The sequence below is a fragment of the Nannospalax galili genome, unplaced genomic scaffold (genome assembly GCF_000622305.1).
Source record: "Nannospalax galili isolate Female #2095 unplaced genomic scaffold, S.galili_v1.0 scaffold576, whole genome shotgun sequence".
Classification (NCBI taxonomy): Eukaryota; Metazoa; Chordata; class Mammalia; order Rodentia; family Spalacidae; genus Nannospalax; species Nannospalax galili.
The window spans coordinates 1,912,993-1,922,445 of NW_008339223.1; positions in this window are offsets into that span (position 1 = coordinate 1,912,993).

A 9,453-nucleotide genomic window follows, 5' to 3' on the forward strand; every position below is an offset into this window, starting at 1 on the left:
TGAGGGCTGCTTTCTGGACTCATTGCTTTACTGTATAGTTATATTGAACGAATACATCCTCAACAGCTTTTAGGCTCTTAAATTTGTTTTGAGAGTAGGCCAAGTCCAATCACTGTTACTTAATTAACAGGATTGTGAAGACTTCAATCAGGTTACATAATAACTCTCCTGACCCTGAAGAAGGAGGCAGGACTCTATTACTGAGTATATTGTTTCCTATAAACATATAAAACCCCTACAATAACAATACCATCAGCCTAAATGAAGTTATCTGAGAACAGAATTAAACTCCAAGTGACCTTTTGCTCTACTCTGTAGTCCCCTATTAATAATCCCTAATCTAATCAGTGTGGGTAAGTGCAGTAAGGCTGGTCATGCTAGGCACAGGGCCAGCCTGCCCAATTGCTGTCCATCTGATTCAGTCCAGTCCAGAGCGTGTCTGGAAAAGACGCCCCCTCCTTGCTGGGAGGCCATTGCTTGATTTTCTTTTTTGTTATCTTTAACAGCAAAGTCATGTCCTTGTAACTGATAGACATGTTTCTTTGTAAATAACCCTGGAATGACTGATAGAGCTTTTGCCAGACAAAGGCAGCAAATAGCAAGGCATTACTCATGCCAAACAGAGAGCACTGTGTCACAGCTGACAAATTTATGGGAGATGTGAGCTCACCTCTTGCACAAATATATACTTTCCTGGCAAATTCATCACATGCTTTAATGGCCCCATACTGCATTTGTCAGCTGTCTGTCCCTGTATCTTGTTCCCTTTGGTTTTCTGTCAAGACTGTTTGTTGGAATCATCTTACAGCCCCATTCTTCAGCAGTGAGACCCAAGAAAGATCAATGATGACACCTGCATTGATAATAGTTTTGCATTCACTGTTTGGCTGATAAATCATTTTAACAATGCTGATATGTTTGTTGAGTATCTCCTAGTACCTCAATTATATAGAAAGTAATGCCAACTTAAATCTTTGCTCTTGTTAGCTTGAATTTTATTGCTTTCTTTTCATTTTTCCACAATCAAATGTGCCATACACAGATTTGACTTTCCCATTTCAATAGAAAGCATATTAAAACAAGAGAAAAGGTGACTTTGAAGTTCCGCTTGGTGAATTGCTTTTTGTAGAATAAAAGAATAACAGTTTCATAGCTACCTTTGGTCAAGACCTTAGTTATCAGAGGGAGGACTCATTTTCATGGTCCTGGGATATATTCTGTTTCATGATGTAGGAGCTGGGCACAAAGATGTGTTTGTGAAAACTTTGGTGCACAGCATATTCATTATACTTTGAAAAGTTAGTAAATGCCAGCAAGGTAAGATGACTCTGTGGGTAGACAAATCTGACACTTGCGTTCCATCCCAAAGGCCCCGAAGGAAGGAGAGAACTGGCTTCCTAATGTTGTCCTCTGATTCTTCCTTGCCTCAGCATGCATGCATTTGCATACAGACACTCAGTTATTATCAATAATTTACTGTAGATTTATTTTATGTGTATGAGTGTTTCCCCTACATGCATGTAAGTGCAGCATGTACTTGCAATGCCTGCAGAGGCCAAAAGAGGGTGCCAGATGCCCTGGAACTGGAATTATTGATGGTTGTTAGCCACCATGTAGATGCTGGAAACTGAATCTGGTTCCTCTGCAAGAGCAACAAGTGTTCTTTTCTTAACCACTGAGCCATCTCTCCTGTCTCAATAATGAATATTTTTAAAGTTACTAAACACATTATGTACATAATATAAAACTATTCAGAGTGAGTATTCATGTTTTCTACTTGAAAGTCTACATTAACGATACACTCTTATGTTTCTCCTGTAACTATCACACGTCTTAGAGAGATGTCACTTACAAGACACATTTAATAGATCACCATTTCTCAGTCATCCCTACAAAGTTTCAAAACCTTTAAGGTTTCAAATTCCTTAACCTTTCCTTGTCTATAGGACATTTCTGACACAGATTCCAAGGTCTCCATGAAGAAACAATGCAGAATGGAAACACCAATCAACAGAGATAGAGCGCTTCCTGTGAGTCTTAAATTCCTTTGACGTAAGTCACATTCTAAGTCTGTCTGTCTGCAGCAACACGCAGATAAATGTAAGCGTTCAGATGGAAAGTGAAAGATTCAACCCAGCTAACACATGGTCAAAAACACCTGGATGCACGGGCTTCCCAGAAGCCCTCAACAGAGAGTCACTTTCTTGTCTTGGCCAGAACTGTATTATCTGATATCTTTGGCTTCAAGAGGGTATGAAAATGCAGAGAGGATGTTTGTTTTAGGTCTGTGTGCTAGAGAGAGGTCATGAGATGGCAACTGGGAATGGGCATGAAATGGGCACAGTGGGCAAGCAAAATGTTATCTATGGGTAACATTGCACAGTTACTCAAATCAATGCTTTCAACTTTCTCATTCTCATTGCAATTACACAGGAGTAATTCATAAAGCTTTTATTAATTAGCTGTGGGTGTGGTCCAGCATCAGATCATTAGAAACTCCTGTGACTCCAACAATCAGTTGCGAGCATTTGGCTTCAGAACATAAGGACTTCAGAAAATAGCTTGGGGCTGGAGAGATAGCTTAGCAGTTAACTGTACTTACTACTCTTGGAGTAGAACCAAATGCACTTCCCAGCACCAGGCTCACAAATGCCTCTAACTCCATCTACAAGGTATCTGACACCTTCTTCTGACCTCTTTGAGAACTATACTCATATATGTAGAGCCATACACAGACATACAGACACATATGCATAATTAAAATTAAAAATAAATCATAAAAATATAAGAAAATAGAAAAAGTATTAGACATATCACCAGTTGTTACGTTTGCAAATGTGAAATTGAAAATTAAACAAAGGGTTAAAAAAGAGTTAAACCTGAAAAAATATGATCTAGAAAACCATTATTCCTTAAGTTTGCAAACATTTGAAGACAGAAGCATTAGATAGGACACAAACAAGCTTATTTTAAGAAGTATGTCAATTAAAGCTGGGGATTGGTAGTCTTTGCCTATTGTGCTTAAATCCCTGGGTTTGATCCCCAACACCATATAAATCAAGTATGGTGGTTTATATCTGTATTCTAAGCATTCAGGAGGTGGATACAGGAGAATCAGAGGTTCAAGATTATCCTCAGCCACAAAGGAAGTTCTCTAGCCTGTGCTACATGAGATCCTGTCTCAAAAACAAAGCAAAAGATGACATTTATTAATTAAACGTTCTAAGCTAAAACTGAAGGTCAATTATCATGAAAGGTGGGTAATCTTATTCCTATGATTAATAGAAAATGTTGTTACTGTTATGTGCATCATAGCCCAACCACTTTATGCTGGGCCTAGTGGAAAGTAATGACCTTTCTTATGCTTTTGTTTTCTGAAGCACAAAATGTGGAAAGTGACTAACTTGACCTCAGGAAGCCTTTTGTATGGAGTGATTAGGATGATCTGGATAAAACATTTATTTTGATGTCTAACACACAGTAATTCTTATTGGAAATTTGGGGGAGGCCCATCAGAGGTACCACATACATGTTACTGGAGAACATTGAGGTCCATTCTTTATTTTATTTTATTATTTTATTTTATTTTATTTTATTATTTTAGTGTATGTGTGTATTGCCTGCATGTAGGTAAGTGCACCCATGTCGTGCAATACCCACAGAGGACAGGAGAGGCTGTCGGATTCCCTGGAACTGGAGTTAGACAGTTGTTAGCTGTCATGTGGGTGCTGGGATTCGAACCCGGGTCTTCTGCAAGAACAACTGGTGTTCTTAACCGCTGAGCCATCTCTCCAGCCCTGAGGTCCATTCTTTGGGTTCTTAGTCTTGCTAATAAAAAATTTTAAGAACAGACTTAGAAGAAAGATTAGAGTTTAAAAGAAAAACCCAGAGCAGGCACGTTGTAAATCTCAGCAGCTTCTTGGAAGAGGAAATGGAGATTAGAAAGACAGAAAACCATGCCATTTGTAAGCAGTCTTGTGGCTGAAGGGGGGAGGGGTGGATTCAGAGGAAACGAGTTAAAAGACTTAAAATACCAGAGAACGATTACGTAGGCTCTAGTCAATGTCCAAAAATAGACAGAAAAAGAGAAAAGGAAATGGATGGTCCGGTAACAGCCAGAGCTCCATATCATCTTTGTTTTTAGGGTCTCAGTTACAAGCACTAATGTTACATGGAGAGAATGAGCAGAAATTGGGTTGAAAAACACCCAGTGATAATTTAATAATTACTATCATATGATGTTTGTGATCAACTACTATTCAACCATCCAAGAATGAACTTGTAAAAGAGATATAAAATGCTGCTTGAGGGACTTGTGTTTGATGTGTGGTTAAATTGTAAATTAGGAAGGCAATAAAACATGACAAAAATCTAGTAGATGCAACAACTTCTCAGAAGGTCTGTTTTAATAGGAGACAGTTTCATCTTCCTAAAGGAATTTAAGCCAGGAATGAGGTAAGAAAATCCTTTCCAGCAATGTCACTCAACAGTTGCTGTTGCAAGATAAAATCTCAGGGACTGGAATTTAGACCTCAGTTGGGTAACAGGGCTTGTTCACATCTACTGAGATAACTGATTTGCGTACTTTTGTGTCTCTGGGTCAGAAACCCTGACATAACAGCTCCAGCAGGAATGTGTGTTTCAGGTCATGGTTTCAGAAGATTTCAGGCCATCGTGACAAGGAATGAATGGTGTTCATGTTGGCAGCAGCATGCAGGGGAAGAGTCCTCACAGGACAGCAGACCAGGTCAGACAGTAAAACCCAAACCAGGATGGACTATAACCAAACCCACCACTAGCAACCTGTTTCCAGCAGCCAAACTTCCTCCTAAAGGCTTTTAAAAATATTTTTATTGATTTGAGAGTTTCATGTAATATATTTTGGTCATATTCAGAGCCCCTCCCCCATCTTTACTCTCACTTTACTACCCCCACTTCCAGACTTCATGTCTTCTGTTATTATTTGTCTTTCATTTCAAGTCTATTGAGTCTAATCTGTGTTTCCTAAATGCTCTTGAATCTGGTGTTTCCTAAATGCTCTTGGAATCTGGTCAACCTACCAGGCATCACACCAGTAAGGAAAACTGACTGCCTCTCCCAGCATCTATCAATTGCTAATAGATCCTCAGTTAGGGTTGGGGCTTCCTGTCTACCTCTCTCATTCATGTTGGGCCCCTCCGTGGCTTGGGTTTGCACAGGTCTTGTAAATGCTGTTTTAAGTGCTATGGATTCATATGTGCAACTACCCTGCAATGTCAAGACAACACAGTTTCCTTGTATTCATCTATCATTTATGACCCTTCAATCTTTCCATACCCTCTTTTGCAATGATCCCTGAACCCTGAATGGAGACGGTGTGATATAGGTGTCCCATTTAGAGCTGATCACTCTGTAGTCCCTAATTCTCTGCACATTGACCTTATTCTCTGACATTGTAAGAAGAACCTTCTCCAGTGAGAGTTCAGAGGTGCACTAATCTATGGATATAACAAAACGTCATTATGAGTCAGTTTAATACTATGTCTGTTTAGCAGAATGAGAGTAGTTGGTTCTCCCCTATGACTTGGGACCTGACTAACCACAAGTTCTTGGCCCTGACAACAGCATCAGATATGGACTCCATCTTGTGAAGTCAGCCTGAATTTAATTAGTAGATGGTTGGTTACTCCTATAACATTTGTGCCACCTCTGCACCAGTGGGGCTATTTTGCCAAGCCAGTTATTGTAGCTTGCAGGGTTCACAGCTGGTCAAAGCTGGTGACTACCTTTCTCTGCCAGTCATATGCATAGCACCTTCTAGTACTAGCCAGCAGAGATGATGCTTTGAGGTCAGTACCAACTTGATTTCTCCTTACTTGTTCTGTACCAGGTATCGTAGTATCTTCAACGAGTCTTTCCATCAAGTTCTGGGTAACCAAGAGCAGGGGCAATGACCAGTATTTTGAGGCTGTATGGGATCTCTCTGGTCAATAACTCCAAAAGAGAGAATCCATTCCTGGCACTGGGTTTCTCATTTGCTAGCCTATGTGTCTATTATGGCCCCTGAACCCCTGTTATAGGTCACTACATTTAAACTATTTTTGCATTGTATGTTATATATTGAAAGAAATCTCTGTAGTTGGTTTCCATCCGAGTCTTTCAAAAGTCCCTTGGTGTTAGTTCTCCCCCCTCTACTCCCTGGTCTCCCTGCCCCCCCCATTCCCCGCCCCACTAAGCCTGTCACCCATTGTTCTCCTTTCCCATTTACATCACTGCATTCGATCTTCCCTCCCATAAACGCCCTTCATGGCCCCTTATTAGTCTCCTGAACTTTAAGGATTTTCTAATTGAAACACATTCCTAAAGTTCTCCAGCCTTAATAATAGTTGGTTTCAATTTTCACCTTGGCAGAATCTAGAATCACCTAGAAGATGGTCTTCTTGGCACGCCTCTGGGAGGCTGTCTTGATTACATTAATTGATGTGGGAAGACCCATCCTACTTGTAGACGGTACCTGGGCTATGCAGGTGAAGACAACGAACTGAGGTGCTCGTACATGCATTCATTGTTTCATTAACACTGCAGATGTAACGTGAACATCTGCCTCAAGTTCCCGCCACCATGACTTCCTTCTGTAATGAGCTGGAACCTGGAACCCTGAGCTAAATAATTCAGTTCCTTTTGTCAGGGCATTTTATCACATCAACAGAAAAGGTACTCAGACAGTCTCCCAAGATAGTGGCACCACTGGAGAATAGGCATTTAAAATGTGGGCTAGTGGAAGATATTTCAGATTCAGACAATTGAAACTTGTTAGTGAAACATTATTAAAAATGCTACATTGCATCTAGTATGAAATGTTTTGACAAGGCAAGGCAGAACGCTCATGTTCAGGTTGTCCAGCTTGTCCCTGGGTCATTTGTTCTTCTTCCATAGGGGTGCAGTCCACAGTATCCCAGGTGATTTGAAGTCTCCTACTCTAACTGCAGGCATTATTTAAATAGGAAGCCCTGTCATGGTCTCTTCTGACAGACAGAGAGTGAGCACTCCATAAGTACTTGTTGAGTATGCCTGCTAATTCTGCTCACTTTGTTCTTTGGGGCATTTACCACTTCGTAAACATACTGAGCTGACCACAATGGAAGAAAGCTGGATATTAAAGGGGATGAAAACTATAGAAAGGACACAAACTCATGGAGGCTGAACAGGCAACTGAATAAGAATTACATCAAGGAAGAAACCAAGAAGGGAATTAAAATTTTTCTGTAACTCAATGAAAATGAAAACAGGGCAACTACCGTCTTCGGGACACAATGAAGACCACCGTAAGAGAAAAGTTCATAGTGCTAAATGCCTGTATAAAAAATGGAGAGATCTTAAATTAGTAACTTAATGGTGCACTTGAAGGCCTTGGATAAGCAAGAACAAACAACATCCCCAAAGAGTTCACCGTTACACCAAAAATCAGGTCTGAAATTAAAGAAATAGAAGTGGAAAACAGCACAAGGACTCAGTAAAATGAAGAGTTCATTCTTTGAAAAGATTATAAGACTGACAACTCTATAGTGACATTAATTTTAAAAAAGTGAGAGAAGACTCAAATTAATAAAATTAGAGATTAAAAGAGAAACATTACAACAGATACTGAGGAAATTCAAAGAGCCATAGGGATATACTTTAAAATTTTATATTCCACTAATCTAGAAAATGTAAAGGAAATGAATGAATTTCTAAGTGCTTATGGCCTACCAGAGTGTGGTGGTTTAAATGAGAATGTTCTCCTGGGCTCCAGGTATTTGAACATTTGGTTCCTATTTGGCGGTGCTGTTTGGAGAGGGTCATGAAAACTTTGGGAGAAAGCACATCACTGGGACCTGGCTTTGAGAGTTCTTAAGCCTTGCTGGATTTCTGGTTTTGATCTGCCTCCTGCCCTTGGTTGAAGATATGAATGTTCAGCACTCTGCTCCAGCCACCTCCTGCCACCATGCCTCAGGCAGCCCACTGTGGAAATGTGGCTTGGTTATAATGGTAAATATTTATGGAGATCTACAGTAAAAGAGAAGTTGGTACGAGAGAGTGGGGTGTTGCTGTGAAGAACTTTTTCATGTGGAGTTTTGGAGAAATGTGGAAAACCTTGGAAGTTTGGACTAGAAAAGTGGTTGAATGCTGTAAGCAGAGCTTAATAGGACATTCTAGTAGGAGCCCAGAAGAAAGTAGTGCAGAGAACAAAGTAGTGTCAGAATGACTTGGGGGGATGAGATAACCAAGACAGAGAAACCTCCCCCCATGGGCATACACTTACCTGGAAAGAATTTTCATTACTTTTTTTTTTTTTAATCACATACCAAATTGCCCTGGACTTAGTAACCTAAAACAAATAGCTATTATTTTGGTTTCTGTGTGTCAGGAATTGGGGGACAGCTCAGCTAGGGGCTCTAACTCAGGGTCACATCACTACAAAGTGTCAGGTGGGACTGTAGTGACCGTGAGGCCCAAGCAGGAAAGGGATGCTTTCAGAACCACAGCATGCTTACAAGCCACAAGGACTCCAGGGGCTGGACACCTGGACCCTTCACTAAGTCACTTTTGACATGGCAGCTTGCTTCTTCCAGATTGAGAGGTCCAGAGAATACAAAAGAGCATGTCCTAGCCTTTTTGTATGTTAATGACATGGTGATTGCCGAAATCTATTCATTACAAGGAAGTTGCCAGAAAGGAGTTCATAGGCCCAGCCCACATTTGAGGTGATAGAGATTTGTACAAGGGTATATATACCAGAAAATAGAGCTTGCCCAATGGCTATTTTAGGTGTCAACCACAGTGAGAGAGTAGTAGGTAGTAGGTAAATAAATAAATAAATAAATAAATGCTAAAATGAGAATAGATGCTAGGAAGGAAAACAAGGCAGAGTGAAGAACTGAGAGGTTGGGGGGAAGACAAGCGTTTTCAAACAGGTGGTCAAGGTGTGAAAGCAATTTGGTGCCCCATGATTTTAGTACCTTCTGCATCTTGACTTTGGATATAACTATTTACACTCAAAATACATCAAGATATTTTACCAAAAGGCCTCTATGCACGTTCCTGAGTAGGACACAGGTGTTTTCACATCCTTCTGATAGGGTAGAAGTTCTGAAGATAGGAGTGGGTATAGGGCGTGGCTCCAGACTCCCATTCGGAGTTCAGACCATTCTTTGGAGATCAGAAAAGTAACTTGGAGCTGACTGAAAAACAGTTTCAGCAACATTTCAATGAATATAGACTTTGAGTTTCTGGACTCTCTGATCACCCAGGAAATACAAATACCCCGAATGACTTCAAAATCATCACAGTGCTGTTTTCTCCAGTTCCTCCGGACACTTCAGCTAATTTATAGTCACTATAAACTCAATTCTTCAGAAAACTCTGTGATTCAACTGTTTTTATTCATTTGGATTATTATTAACTTTTTTTTGGTGTTTTTTTGAGACAGAGTCT